Source organism: Podarcis vaucheri (genome assembly GCF_965113315.1).
Source record: "Podarcis vaucheri genome assembly, chromosome: 18".
Lineage (NCBI taxonomy): Eukaryota > Metazoa > Chordata > Lepidosauria > Squamata > Lacertidae > Podarcis > Podarcis vaucheri.
In genome coordinates, this window is record NC_138756.1 from 402,396 (window position 1) to 415,108 (window position 12,713).

The following is a 12,713-nucleotide window of genomic DNA, read 5'->3' on the forward strand; positions in this document are numbered from 1 at the left end:
GGGTGTGTGTGTGTGCTCATGTGCCTCTCAGAGAAGCTGTGCCTTATTGACCAAGAGTAGGACACTGAGCGCTCTCCTTTCCACTTGTTGCAAGACTTCACACACACAAAACCACAAAGCCTTCCAGGCAGATGCCACCTTGGTACTTCTGGAGTGATGGAAGCAGGCAGCACAAAGGTGGCCACTTTGAGAGACCTGGACGGAGATCCTGGCCCTGGCAGGCCATGTTCCCCAGCTCAGCCAAGCCCCATGGCTACTTTCCTTTGTGGGCAAGCACATCCTTCCAGGATGTGGGGTCAAAAGGGGCTCCCTACCCAGAGCTAGAGGTGGCTACTGGCTGACATCTCCCAGCTGTGACCAGCAATGTTTCCAGAAAGTTGTGTTTGGGAGCCCCTAAGGTTGGAACTACATGCACTGCATAGTTTTCGCTCACAGAAGCAGATGCCAGGACATCCCGGAGGAGTCAGCTGACCACCCCTCAGGAAAGCAACACTCAGAGATTCTTCACTGGCTGATAGTTCTGGGAGGGGAGGAGGGTATATTTAATGCTAAGCATTCCAAAATACATTTGGCAGCCCAAGGGCACCTTTAAAGAGAGGTTTGCCTCTTATTCCCAGAATGCAACAAAATGTTGCCAGTTTCCCTAAGAACTGTTATCTGTGCTGGATAACACACATATAGGTGATGGCTGATATAGCCTCAGCAGGTACCTCTGGTCAGGAGAGGAGCCTCCCCCAACAGAGCCATCAACTTGCAAGGAGGGGGTCCAAGGGGCAGAAAGGGATGTACGTAGGAGGGGGTGAATTTGGGAGCCAAGTTCAGCAGCTTCTGTGCTCCATTTCCTTCTGGAATGCTCTGCTTGACTACTAAAATAAAATTTATCACCCACCTTTTGACTGCAAAGTCTCCAAAGGTAGAAAGCAAACATGCCAAAATTTCATGAACTCCAGTAAGAACTAATTGGAGCAAGGGGGGGGGATGGCTCTGTGGTCCTCTAGATCAGTGTTTTTCAACCACTGTTCCGCGGCACACTAGTGTGCCGTGAGATGTTGCCTGGTGTGGCATGGGAAAAATTGAAAAATTCAAAAGATTTAAAAAACCAAAAAAAATGTCAAATTTTCGCCCTCTAGGCGGGCGCCAGACTGTGTCCTGGGTATGGGTGGGGTGGGGTTTTTGACCCCGCCCTCGGCCAGCAGGGGCGCCGATTGGCGCTCCTCAGGGGGACACCCTCCACTTTTCTGATGTCTGGGCTGTGATTGGTCCAGACTCCAGCCTGGACCTATCACAGTAGGACATCATCTTCCAACTTCCTTCCCGCCCGAGCACAGTGTGCGCAGCAGCAGAGAGAAGAAGACTTCGTGACTCGAGTCACCAGGAGGACCGGAGCAGGAGGAGACGGATGGAGACCAGGACTCGGCGGGAGTCGGCACTGCAGAGAGAATCATAGAATCATAGAGTTGGAAGAGACCACAAGGGCCATCGAGTCCAACCCCCTGCCAAGCAGGAAACACCATCAGAGCACTCCTGACATATGGTTGTGAAGCCTCTGCTTAAAGACCTCCAAAGTAGGAGACTCCACCACACTCCTTGGCAGCAAATTCCACTGTCGAACAGCTCTTACTGTCAGGAAGTTCTTCCTAATGTTTAGGTGGAATCTTCTTTCTTGTAGTTTGGATCCATTGCTCTGTGTCCGCTTCTCTGGAGCAGCAGAAAACAACCTTTCTCCCTCCTCTATGTGACATCCTTTTATATATTTGAACATGGCTATCATATCACCCTTGTTACGGAAGGGGGGGGCATGTCTTCTTCACTACAATATATTTGCTCAATTTCTCTAGGACTCGATCACCCCTCCCCTGTCCTCCATAATCTCTCAAGTAATCCAGTCAAAATCACTCTGCCAAACCTTTCCTCCGGGCAATGCCAGGTGACAGACTATGTCTTCTCAGGATGTGCTTATCTGCGCATATCTCCAGCTCTGCATATTCCCCCTCCCTCCTCCATATCTCCAGCCCTCTGCATATTCCCCCTCCCTCCTCCATATGTTAATCTGTGTAACCCAACCTCTCCTTAATGTATTCATGATGTAACTGGGATGTATTTTGCACTGTATTCTGGGACATGGAGGGAGTTTCAAAAGTTCATGTCACCCCTTTCTCGCTGTTCAATCTCGCCTTGAACCTGTTGCGCAATAAACTTGGATCTTCTGCAGTTTGCTCCTGCGTCCGGCTGAGCTCATTTTTCTTCCGCAGGGACCCACGGACTTAGTCCGATGAGCTGGGTGGCAGAGTAACCCCGCACCCAGATTTTTCCGTAACACCCCTTAACCTCCTCTTCTCCAGGCCAAACATGCCCAGCTCCCTTAGCCATTCCTCATAAGGCATCGTTTCCAGGCCTTTGACCATTTTGGTTGCCCTCCTCTGGACACGTTCCAGTTTGTCAGTGTCCTTCTTGAATTGTGGTGCCCAGAACTGGACACAGTACTCCAGGTGTGGTCTGACCAGAGCAGAATACAGTGGCACTATTACTTCCCTTGATCTAGATGCTATACTCCTATACTCCGCATCCGGATCCAGGATCCAGACCAGGCCGCAGGTGCAGCGTTAGGTGAGGAGGTCATCTGGAACCAGTCGGTCACGGTCGGGTCTCGGAAGAGAGACGAGTGAGTCCCAGCCCTGTGCAGCAGCAGCAGCCCAGTAAGTTTATTTATAGTCAATATAGGCACAGAGTTAATTTTTTTAACATTTTCTAATGGTGGTGTGCCTCGTGATTTTTTTTCATGAAACAAGTGTGCCTTTGCCCAAAAAAGGTTGAAAAACACTGCCCTAGATGCTGTTCAACTACACTCTCAAAGCAGTGATTTTACATAGAGCAGTACAAATTATGCCTAGGCCCTAGAGTTGGACTCCCTGGCCTTTATGACCACCCGGATGACAAGAACCAGGCAGCTGGTTGCTGTTGCTTGAGTCAAGGAAGCAGCACATTAAGCGTGGCACATTTCCTAACTTTGCCTGCAACACTGAATACTCTGCAGGCTCAAAAGGATTATTGATCATTAGCGCATGCTAAAGGCACCACAGAATTGCGGGACCCTGGCAAGGGTCTCCTGCCATGGGGCGGGGAGGGGTCTTCAAGAAGTCCCAGCCAGTCTAACTGTTAAACTCTGCAGTTTGGGCCTTGGGTGTGCAGCCACTGGGGGCCAAGCCTCCTGCCCAGGTTCCACCTTTTTCCTCTTCCTGCAGTGCAAGATTCTGCTCTCACTGCACTGACCTGATCCTGCATCAAAAGCCAAAAAGGGGCGCAGCAAATCCAGGTCAGGGCAAAGGTCCTGGCACAGCCTTGCACACATCGGATGTTAGTGAAAAGAAGCAGCCTTTGCCCTCCCCTTGCAAACGCCCATGGTTAGGGAGTCCTGCCCACCCCACCCCCAGCACTGCAACTCAACAGCAGCCAAGGCCCACAACTCAGCAGGGCCCAGTCTCCGAAAGCCCACCCCAGGTCAAATGGCCAGTCTCAGCCATCCAGAATAAGCCTAATCCCTGGAGGCAGAGAGCTGGCCTGAGATAATGAACGGTTCACACCACAGCAAGCCTCATACAGCCCACCCCACAAACAGCCTTCCTGCTACCCCCACAGCAAATGCTCTAAGCCATGAACTATTACTGGGAGCTATTACTGAGGGAACAGGGTGCAAAAACACATTCTGGATTTCCAGGTCTCTCTTCAAGCAAGAGGAGCCACTCCTGGTGTCCCAAGCCATCCTTGCAATTTCCTGGCAGCCATGGTGGGATGGGGGGGGCAGTTTCTTCCCCCGCTGCCTGTGCAGGAGCTATTTTCTTGTCCCCAAAGAACATTGGCTGCTGGTGGCCTGCTAGCTGCCGTCTCCAAGTGAGGCAGGGAGCCCAGAGGAGCATCCATAAGCAAGCAGTTTACAGCTCCTGATACTGTTAGTCAAGGCGGCAGCGTGCTTTTCCACAGGCCTGCCGGCAGCTGTGCCTCCATGGATGTTTTGCAACTCCAAGAGCAAGATGGGAGAAGGTTTGGGCTGCTCCCACCAAGCTCAAGCTGTCCCCATTTCTTTCTCCAAGCCATTTCTAGGCTGTTTCTGAGGATCGCTGATCCAAAGAGACTTACAGCATAAAAAAAAGACAAGCAGCAACCACAAGGCATGGGTAGCTATAAAGTCAATTACAAAAAAGAAAGGGAGAAAAGGGCAGTTGCTGAGACCATGGCAGATATCACAGCCAAGCCCCTCAGAGGACAGCAGCTGACCCCACAGAAGACCCTCGGGGATCGGCCTCTCCTGGCTCCACCATCTCCTCAGATAAAGGTCTGAGCCACCAGTCAGAGCATTTGAGGGGGGGTTGTGGGAAGGCAGAGGACTACGCAGATCATGGCCACAATAGTCACAGCTCCACACACATTGCACACAGCTGCGAGAGGCACCTGGATGCATCACGACCCAAGGACTTCCTGAGCCCTTGGAAGCCCACCACTGCCAAGGCCTGTGGCTCGGCTTGTCTTGCTCAGCTCCATTTTCTACCTCTTGCTTCCAGTGCTTCAAAGAGGCACCGCTGGTTTCCACATTTCAGCTCCCACCTGAAAACTGTCTCTCCTGCCACCGCTTCCTCTGGGAACATTCATCTGGAGGTGGCAGCTAATCCCCAGCCTGCAATCAAAGGTGGAGTAAGAGGCATCACAATGAATCACAGAGCCATGGCTTCTGCCTCATAACACACACACACCTACACACCCCAACATCCCTCCCCATCTCCCTTAGGGAATCCAAGCCTAATTGCTTTATGGGGAGGATCTCTGATACCAACGCTGGACTCTCCTTCCACTGCCGCCACCATGCGCCCTGCCAGAAAATGTCTGCTTCAGCTGTGCTTCTCCTCCAGCAAGTCCCAGGCGGGCAATGCATCAGAAAGACCTGATTCAGGGGTCCAGACAAGGAGATGAATGGGCTGGACAGGTGGGCTGGCTCTTTGGACTACCCCTTGGAGTGGTTGGGCCAGTCCTAAGGCCACTGCTCAAGTCCCCTCCATCACTGGAAAGATGGCAGCTGAACTGCCTCTCCCAAGGAATAGCACAGGCCTTGGGGAGGGGGACACTAGTGCTTTGCAAGGCTTGCAGTGAATGAAGTGAACCTCCCAGGGTTCACACCCACCATTTTCCAGAGGTGTAGCCATGTTGGTCTATTGCAGCAAAAGCACCAGGAGCCGCGGAGGCTCCCTCCCAACCCCATGGCTCCATGGGGCACCTGCAGGGTCCCCCACCCCAGTCTCAGCACCCCCTGCACATCCTCTGCGCTGACCAGATAAGCCAGAGCAATGCTGACATTTCCACAGCAGTACCTGAAAGACCAACCAGTTTAACAAATCAGCTTTTGGTGGGGGATGAAGGTTTTCTGACAGCTGACGGTTGTTTCATACATTTATTTATGTAAATAAATGTAAAATACTTGTAAATAAATGTAAAATACTTGGGAGTGCAAAGGATTCCAGGGTGTATACACATAGGTGTAGCATGAAGGAAGAAATTAAAAGGAACTGACATACAAAAAATACAATCTATCACCATTCACAAACCATCTAGCTAATTAACATCCAAAAACTGGAATAAAACCTGCTATCCTGATTCAGGCAGCGGATGATAGGACTTCAGTCTTGCAATTCAAGCCCCTGAAGTGATGCCCTCCCAAAGCTTTGCTGGTCTTTCAGGAGTCAAGGCAAAACTCTTGCCTGACTCAGCCTGCCCCCAGCCTGCTCATCATGAACATCTCTGGGCTGCTCCAAACTGCTTTGCGTAATGCTAGCTGGTTCTGGTCCTGCAAAGACTTGACTCCGGGTAGGAGGAGGAGCAGCCCGCTCCCTGCCATCCCTCAGCCTGTGAGGGGAAAATGGAAGGGGAAATGGAGACCAGAATAGCATCATCCAGTGACAGAAAGTATATCTGGTTTTTCAGAAGCGTTTCTTCAGGTGGGCGTCAGCTTGACAGGCTCAGTGTGGCAGGGAAGGAAGGAAGGAGAAGAAAGGGGATGCTTGTTTGGCAGCAGACCCAGGGCCTCTTTCCTGTACCTGCTGCCACAAGCTGCCGAGAGAGGAGATGTGGTGGCAGGACCCATGCTCTGTGAGGGGGGCAGGAGCCCCTCTGCCCACCTCCGGCTCCTGCAAAGCAGCTGATCTGTCTGCCTGCCTGCCCTTTCACCTTGCTGGAATCTGTAAGAAATGCAACTTGACAGGCAGTGTTCCAGCGTGGGAGAGCTGCTCTCCTCAGACCTGGGGGGGTGTCTTTGTGGGGCCCCAAAGGAAGTGCTTTTAAAGTGCACTGATGTGATCAGAACAGAAAGGCGGAGAGAAGGCACTGGGGGAGGCTGTGCCGGTGCAGGCTAGAGGCCTGGCTGTTGGGCAAAGGGAGGGCAGGAGAGCAGAAGTGTGAGGAGCTCATTCTACTCTTGAGTAGGACCCTGGCAGAGACACATGCCTGACTGGCATGTTCCCTACCTCCTGGTCGATCGTTTGGGAGCTTCAAAAGCTTTCTTCTGCCCGAACATCACAACGACTGATGCCAACAGACATCGGCACACTTAGGGATCCGCAGAGTTCTTGCAGTCTGCGTAACAGACCTCAGCAACTCAGCATTTTGGCTAATCTACTTTATTTACAGGGACGCGGGTGGCGCTGTGGGTTAAACCACAGAGCCTAGGACTTGCCGATCAGAAGGTTGGCAGTTCAAATCCCCGCGACAGGGTGAACTCCCGTTGCTCGGTCCCTGCTCCTGCCAACCTAGCAGCTCGAAAACACGTCAAAGTGGAAGTAGATAAATAGGTACCGCTCTGGCAGGAAGGTAAACGGCGTTTCTGTGCGCTGCTCTGGTTCGCCAGAAGCGGCTTAGTCATGCTGGCCACATGACCCGGAAGCTGTACGCCGGCTTCCTCAGCCAATAAAGCGAGATGAGCGAGATGAGGGGGGACGGTTGGCATCCTGAGACTAAGGACCCCACATGCCAAGACAGTGGGAATCCAGGGCCCGGACTTAAGAGGGGCAGAAGCCCGGCGAAAGGTGGATTTTGGGGAGAAGCTAAGTCCCCCTCGAGAAAAGAAAGTAAGTTCATTGGTCCCGTTCCAGAGCCACAGGCATGGCTGTGGCCTGCCGGCCTGCCTGCTGAGGGTGCAGCTGTGGGCCAGATGGGCACCTGCATGCAGGCGCGGGGGGGGGGCTCTGTGTCCCACGGGGACTCCTGCATCTTTTGCATGCCGGAAACTGGCACCTCCTGTTTCAAAGGCTGAGAAAGGAGGTGTCTCTGCCCTCCTCCCACACAGAGACTGGCAGCTGCCTATTCCCAAAATGGTACGAGTGGGGTGGATGGAACAGTGGAAGCAGCACCTCTAAGGGGTCTTTGGGGCCTCTGCTCAGGTGATGGTGGGAGAGATGCTCCTGAGAGTGGGGGCCCAAAGGCATGGCTGGGTGCTAGATGGCATCACGGATTCAGAGAAGTCACCCAAGGGGAGTCCCTTGAGGGACACCATTGAATTGGTACTTTGTGCTCTGTGAAGGAAGGAGACTCTTTGCCATTTGGGATTGGGTGCCAAAGCCTGGGTTGCAAAATGGTTGATTTTTGCTTTAGCAGTGGAGAAAGGATTCTGAGCAACGGTTTGCAAGCACTACGCTGAAAGGAGAGCTTGCAATCTCTATCACATTTGCCCTTCCAACAACCTGGTGACGTAGACCATTAACCAACATCTCCACTTGGCCCATGAAGAAAAGGAAGCTGCCCCATGCACAGCATCCAGGTCCCACTTGCTCCCGGTAGACCAGGCTGGGGATCAAAGCCTCTCAGAGAGGAAGCAGGGTGAGGTTCACAAGTAACTCAGAGCTCTTTGTCATGGCTAGCAGGGCAACACTTTGGGAAACTGCCATGCTGAAGTACAGTGGTACATACGCTTCAGGTTACAGACTCTACTAACCCAGAAATAGTACCTCGGGTTAAGAACTTTTCTTCAGGATGATAACAGAAATCGTGCAGCGACGGCATGGCAGCAGCAGGAGGCCCCATTAGCTAAAGTGGTGCTTCAGGTTAAGAACAGTTTCAGGTTAAGAACGGACCTCTGGAATGAATTAAGTACTTAACCTGAGGTACCACTGTATTTGTTTTGTCAGAAGAGGTAAACTGCAGATAAACACTTTAAAAATAGCCTCCCGTTAAGCTTAGGCAGTCATGGCCAGAAGTCAAATTGATGTTCTCAGCTGAGCCATCCATCCCATCCCTCCCCTCCCCTTCTTTGCAGCACTTTCACCTGATGTGATGCCTTCGCTGCTGCTCTAAACGGAGATTTGAAAGAGATATTGGGTCAATATCAAATCTAGTCTGTTTCCATCTCCCCCACTTCCAAGACACTTTTCTTGCAAACACTTGCTGGTCTCTTCCCAGACTTCTTATTTTTCAGAATACATTTTTTTTAAAGACACAATACTTGGACAAAACCATAGGTCGAGGGAGCTGGCGTACAGCTTCCGGGTCATGTGGCCAGCATGACTAAGCCGCTTCTGGTGAACCAGAGCAGCGCACGGAAACACCGTTTACCTTCCCGCCGGAGCGGTACCTATTTATCTACTTGCACTTTGATGTGCTTTCGAGCTGCTAGGTTGGCAGGAGCAGGGACCGAGCAACGGGAGCTCACCCCATCGTGGGGATTCAAACTGCTGACCTTCTGATTGGCAAGTCCTAGGCTCTGTGGTTTAACCCACAGCGCCACCCAACAAAAGCATAGAGGTCTTTAAAAAGTGCAAGACAAATTCATGGGGCAAGCAGGTCAGCCAGTGCCAAGCAGGTCAGCCAGTGCCAAGCAGGTCAGCTGAAACAAGAGCCTCCCAATTCAGGGAGAGCTTAAAACTTCATGGCAAACCAACAACAAAGCAAGCCATCTTCCTTTGGCCCACCATGATTTCTGCCAAGGCAAGTGCTGGGCAAAGTGGGTCTTGGTTCTGAACCAGGAAGGAGCTGGTGTTCTCCCCACTCCTTGGTTCCTTGGCCAGCTGAGATATCCCCCATCAGTGGGGGCTGAACTGGTCTAGGGAGACCCTCACTCAGGTGGTGTCCACCACTGTGGTCTCCTTTATCCCTCTCCCCCACCAGCTGCCAGACCTGGGTGAGGTTCACTGGTGTTGCCCATGGCTCTTAGGAATAACGGAAGTGGCCTTATTCCAAGTCCATCTTGCTCAGCACTGCCAAAACTGACCGGCAGCAGCTCTGCTGGTTTTCAGCACTGGAAATCTCACCATCAGGATTGAACCTGGGATCTCCTGCAGGCAAAGCAGAATGCTCCCCTGATTTGGATGCTTTAGCTGTGATTTCTGCATTGTAGAAAGGGGGCTAGATGACTCTTGCAGTCCCTCCCAATCTGCAATTCTATTATTCTAAGGCAGAATGAAGTACAAACAAGCAGGAAATGGCCTCCTCCTCCTCCTCCTCCTTTGTGGCCCAGAGCTGCAAGCCAGCTTCCGTACAGAGGAGCCCCCTAAAGCTGCCCACTGCAGGGGTCCTAGAACAGGCTTGCCTCTGCATTGCCTCATTTCTCCAGACCAAAAGATTTCCCAAAAAGCAGAAGCAAGTCCTCCAGACTGCGAGGAGCACAAACCAGCCATGAAAAGACCTCACCGGATGGATCCACTCAAGCCCTCACTCTTCTCCTGCTTCTAAATACCAAACACAACTTCATCCAGACAGGCCTGTCTCTTTCCAGGCTTACAAATTAAAAGGGAACTTCTCAGCAATGGGAAATGTGTCCAGAAGCGATTAGTGAGCAAAAAAACGATGCTGGGGTGTTGACAGCTAGTGATCCAAACAAAAAAGCCACAAAGCATCTCAGGGAGGAGGTGACAGGAATCAGAGGAGAAGAGGCCGTCTCTATAGCAAAAGCCTAAGGGGGCAAAGGAAGGCTGCTCACAGCACTTCCTTGGAGATCAGATACAACTCAGGCAATCGGCAGTGAGGGCTCTGGAGGGTTCCCCTGCCTCAACTCCGCCATGGCTTCTCCCAATCTCCACCAGAGCAGTAGCTCTGAGGAAGGGGTGCTGAAGCCACACCAAATGCAGCATCTTATCACCAACAATAACACTCAGGCTTGGAGTCAACAAGCTCTCCTGGAAGAGAAGTGCTTGCTCATTTCAGCTGAATCAGTTTCCAAAGGAAGCTGCCAAAATAACCTGGAAAGCTGGACAAGTTGCCAAATGAGAAACAAACCCAAGGCCATCTTCTCACCATTAGAGCAGGTTGGCTATCAGTGGATGCAGCCCTCAACACTGGAAGGTGCTAGTCCAGGACCACTGGATGTGGAAAGGAAGCCAGAGGAAGCACTTGGCCAGGTAAGGCCATCAAAGAGGCAGGAAACTACGACCCTGAGCAAGAACAGTGACAGCAGCAGCATCTACCAAAATGCCAGAAGGCACAAATATTCTCCACTGGGGAACCGGAAACCAAACATCTGTTCCAGCCTTCAGTTAGAATGTGTGGGGGTGGGGAGGTAGGTTGGAAGGTATGTATAGATGCAGAATAAAAAAGCAGCCATAAATATCTTTATCAAGGCATCTTAAAATGAAACTTGGAGGGAACCATCTGTGCCCTAATTCACAATTTGCATGCCTCACAGGACTGTCTTGCAGCTCTTTATAACTCACAGGGATTCACAGGGACTCTCACACATGCACCAACCCCTCCAAAAACAACAACTGCTAAGCACACTTGTGGCCTGTTTTATGGCACTTCCTGGTGTACTAACTGTTTTGGGTCCTTCAAAATTAAGTCTTAAATGAAGAAGGGAAGCCACCAGGACCCATGAACACCAGCAATTCAAACTCAACCAGAGGGTCTGATGACTTCCTAGTTCAAGTTATTCTAATTGCAGAAAACACCACAATCACCAAGAGGCTTGTGGCAGGCAGTTCAGGATGACCGGTATACTGCAGGAGAGGGGTTATGGGCTGTATGGGGAGGGGCACATCCTGCTCCTTTTGGGGGTTATTGTCCACTCCCCCCCCCCGCTCTCAGCTCTCACCTGTGGCTCCTGGAAGGTGTCTGCATGTGACAGAGGTCACAATTCCAAGAATTGCCTAGGGAACACAGTGGGACTTAGGGAGGCAAGCATGCAAGCAAGCACCATGTTGATGATATTGGGCGAGTCTGGATCAGGACAGATTGTGCCCAGCTGTGACCCCCTCAGTGCACAATTCAAAGAGGTTCCACACAGATTAGAAGAAAAGTTACTGAAGAAAAGTGTGTGCGTGTGTGCGCTCACCCCCAGCACAAGGGGAGAGCCCCCCTTTCACGTCCGCAGCACAGACTTGCTCAAGATGAGTCAGAAGCAGGACCCAGGAGTTCTGTCTCTCCTCTCCCCTCCCCATCACACCATGTGCATTGGAGCGCACGAGACGCCGCAGAGAACAACCATCTGTGTGCAGGGAGAGAAAAGACCAAGTATTTGCAAGGGGAAGGGGGGGGAGCACTCAAAGGAGGCAAGAGGGTCCTCGGTCTGAACAAATGGCAGGGAGAATCTGGAAGACCAGAAGAGCCCTGCAGCAACCGAACGAGGCCCAAGGAGGCCCACTTCGGCCAGCACCCTTCTTCTCCCCATGGCAAATCACTGGGGCGCCTCCAAGCAGAGGCGCGGGCAGGCGGCCCTTTCCTCCCTGCGGTTGCGCAGTCGCCTCTCCTCAGATGAGCGCCCCCTTTGAAGCGCGGCGACGCTGCTCAGGATTGCGCCATTGAAAAAGAGCAGGAGCAGGGAGCGCCCGGGGACCGAGGAGGAGGCCTCGCCAAGTCGCAAGGACGCAGGTTCCCGACGGAGGTCCTGGGGAACCCTCGCCGATCCCCAGGGAAAGCAGCTCTCCGAGCACGTGCGACCGAGGACGAGGCACCCCGCTCCGCGCTCTCGCCGCCTCGCCCCTTCTCCGCTCCAAAGAGCCGGAGCCGCTGCTTCCAGGCCCTGTCCGAGCCCCGAGTTGTGGCCTCGCTTCGAGGAGCGCCTGTTGCTGGGGACGGGGCTGCATCCCCCGGCGTGGAGACCCGACGGCTCCCCCTCTCCTGCGCCCGGAGCAGACCAAGACCTTCCCGCCCCCGCCCGGCTCGGCCCTACCTGGGCGGCTGCTCCCCGCCGGCGCCTCCAAGCCCGGCCTGCTCCGCGTCGCGCTCCACGCCGGGCAGCTGCAGCAGGGGCTGCGCGGGGGCGCGCGGCGGCCCGGCTGAGCGCGCCCCGGAGCCGCCGCGCCGTCGCTCGCGAGTCCCTCCGAGAGCCCTCGGGACTGACTCCGGAGGGACTCGCGCGTCGCCCCGGGAAGGGGCGGCTTCCCACAAGCACGACGCTCCGGAGCAGGTTTGAGGGGACCGAAAAGAGCCCAGCAGAGCGCGCGCCCCGGAGGACTTGGTGGAGGCGCTTCCAGGCGTCGGCTTGGGGGGGGGGGTCCTGCAGGGCATCAGTGGCACTCAGAATTCTGCCCCATTTGATCTAGATTTACCCTCTGGGGAGAACGAGCCTCGTCGGCAGGAGCCTCAGTCCAGCAGGGGCGCCCTCGCTCCGCCCTACGGAAAGCAAACCCATTGCACGGCGTTGGACTAGATGACGCTCGAGGTCGCCTTCCAAGGCTCCCATTCTGTGATTGACCTATGCCCCTGCCTTCCCAGCCCCCCAAGTTGACTTCCTGTGGGCCTGTGCTGAG

At 53.4% G+C, this 12,713-nt stretch overlaps 1 protein-coding gene across 2 annotated transcripts in view; it reads right to left on the reverse strand.

Moving 5' to 3' along the window:
- The window catches only part of LINGO3 (leucine rich repeat and Ig domain containing 3), a 36,805-nt gene extending 24,625 nt beyond the window's left edge, over positions 1-12,180 (reverse strand). Inside the window, exon 1 of one of the 2 annotated variants that reach the window (XM_082206918.1) lies at positions 12,105-12,180. The gene's annotated coding sequence lies outside the window, so the exon portion shown is untranslated. The remainder of the gene's footprint in view (positions 1-12,104) is intronic. The other variant, XM_082206920.1, reaches the window with a different exon arrangement.
- Positions 12,181-12,713: the final 533 nt, after the last annotated feature.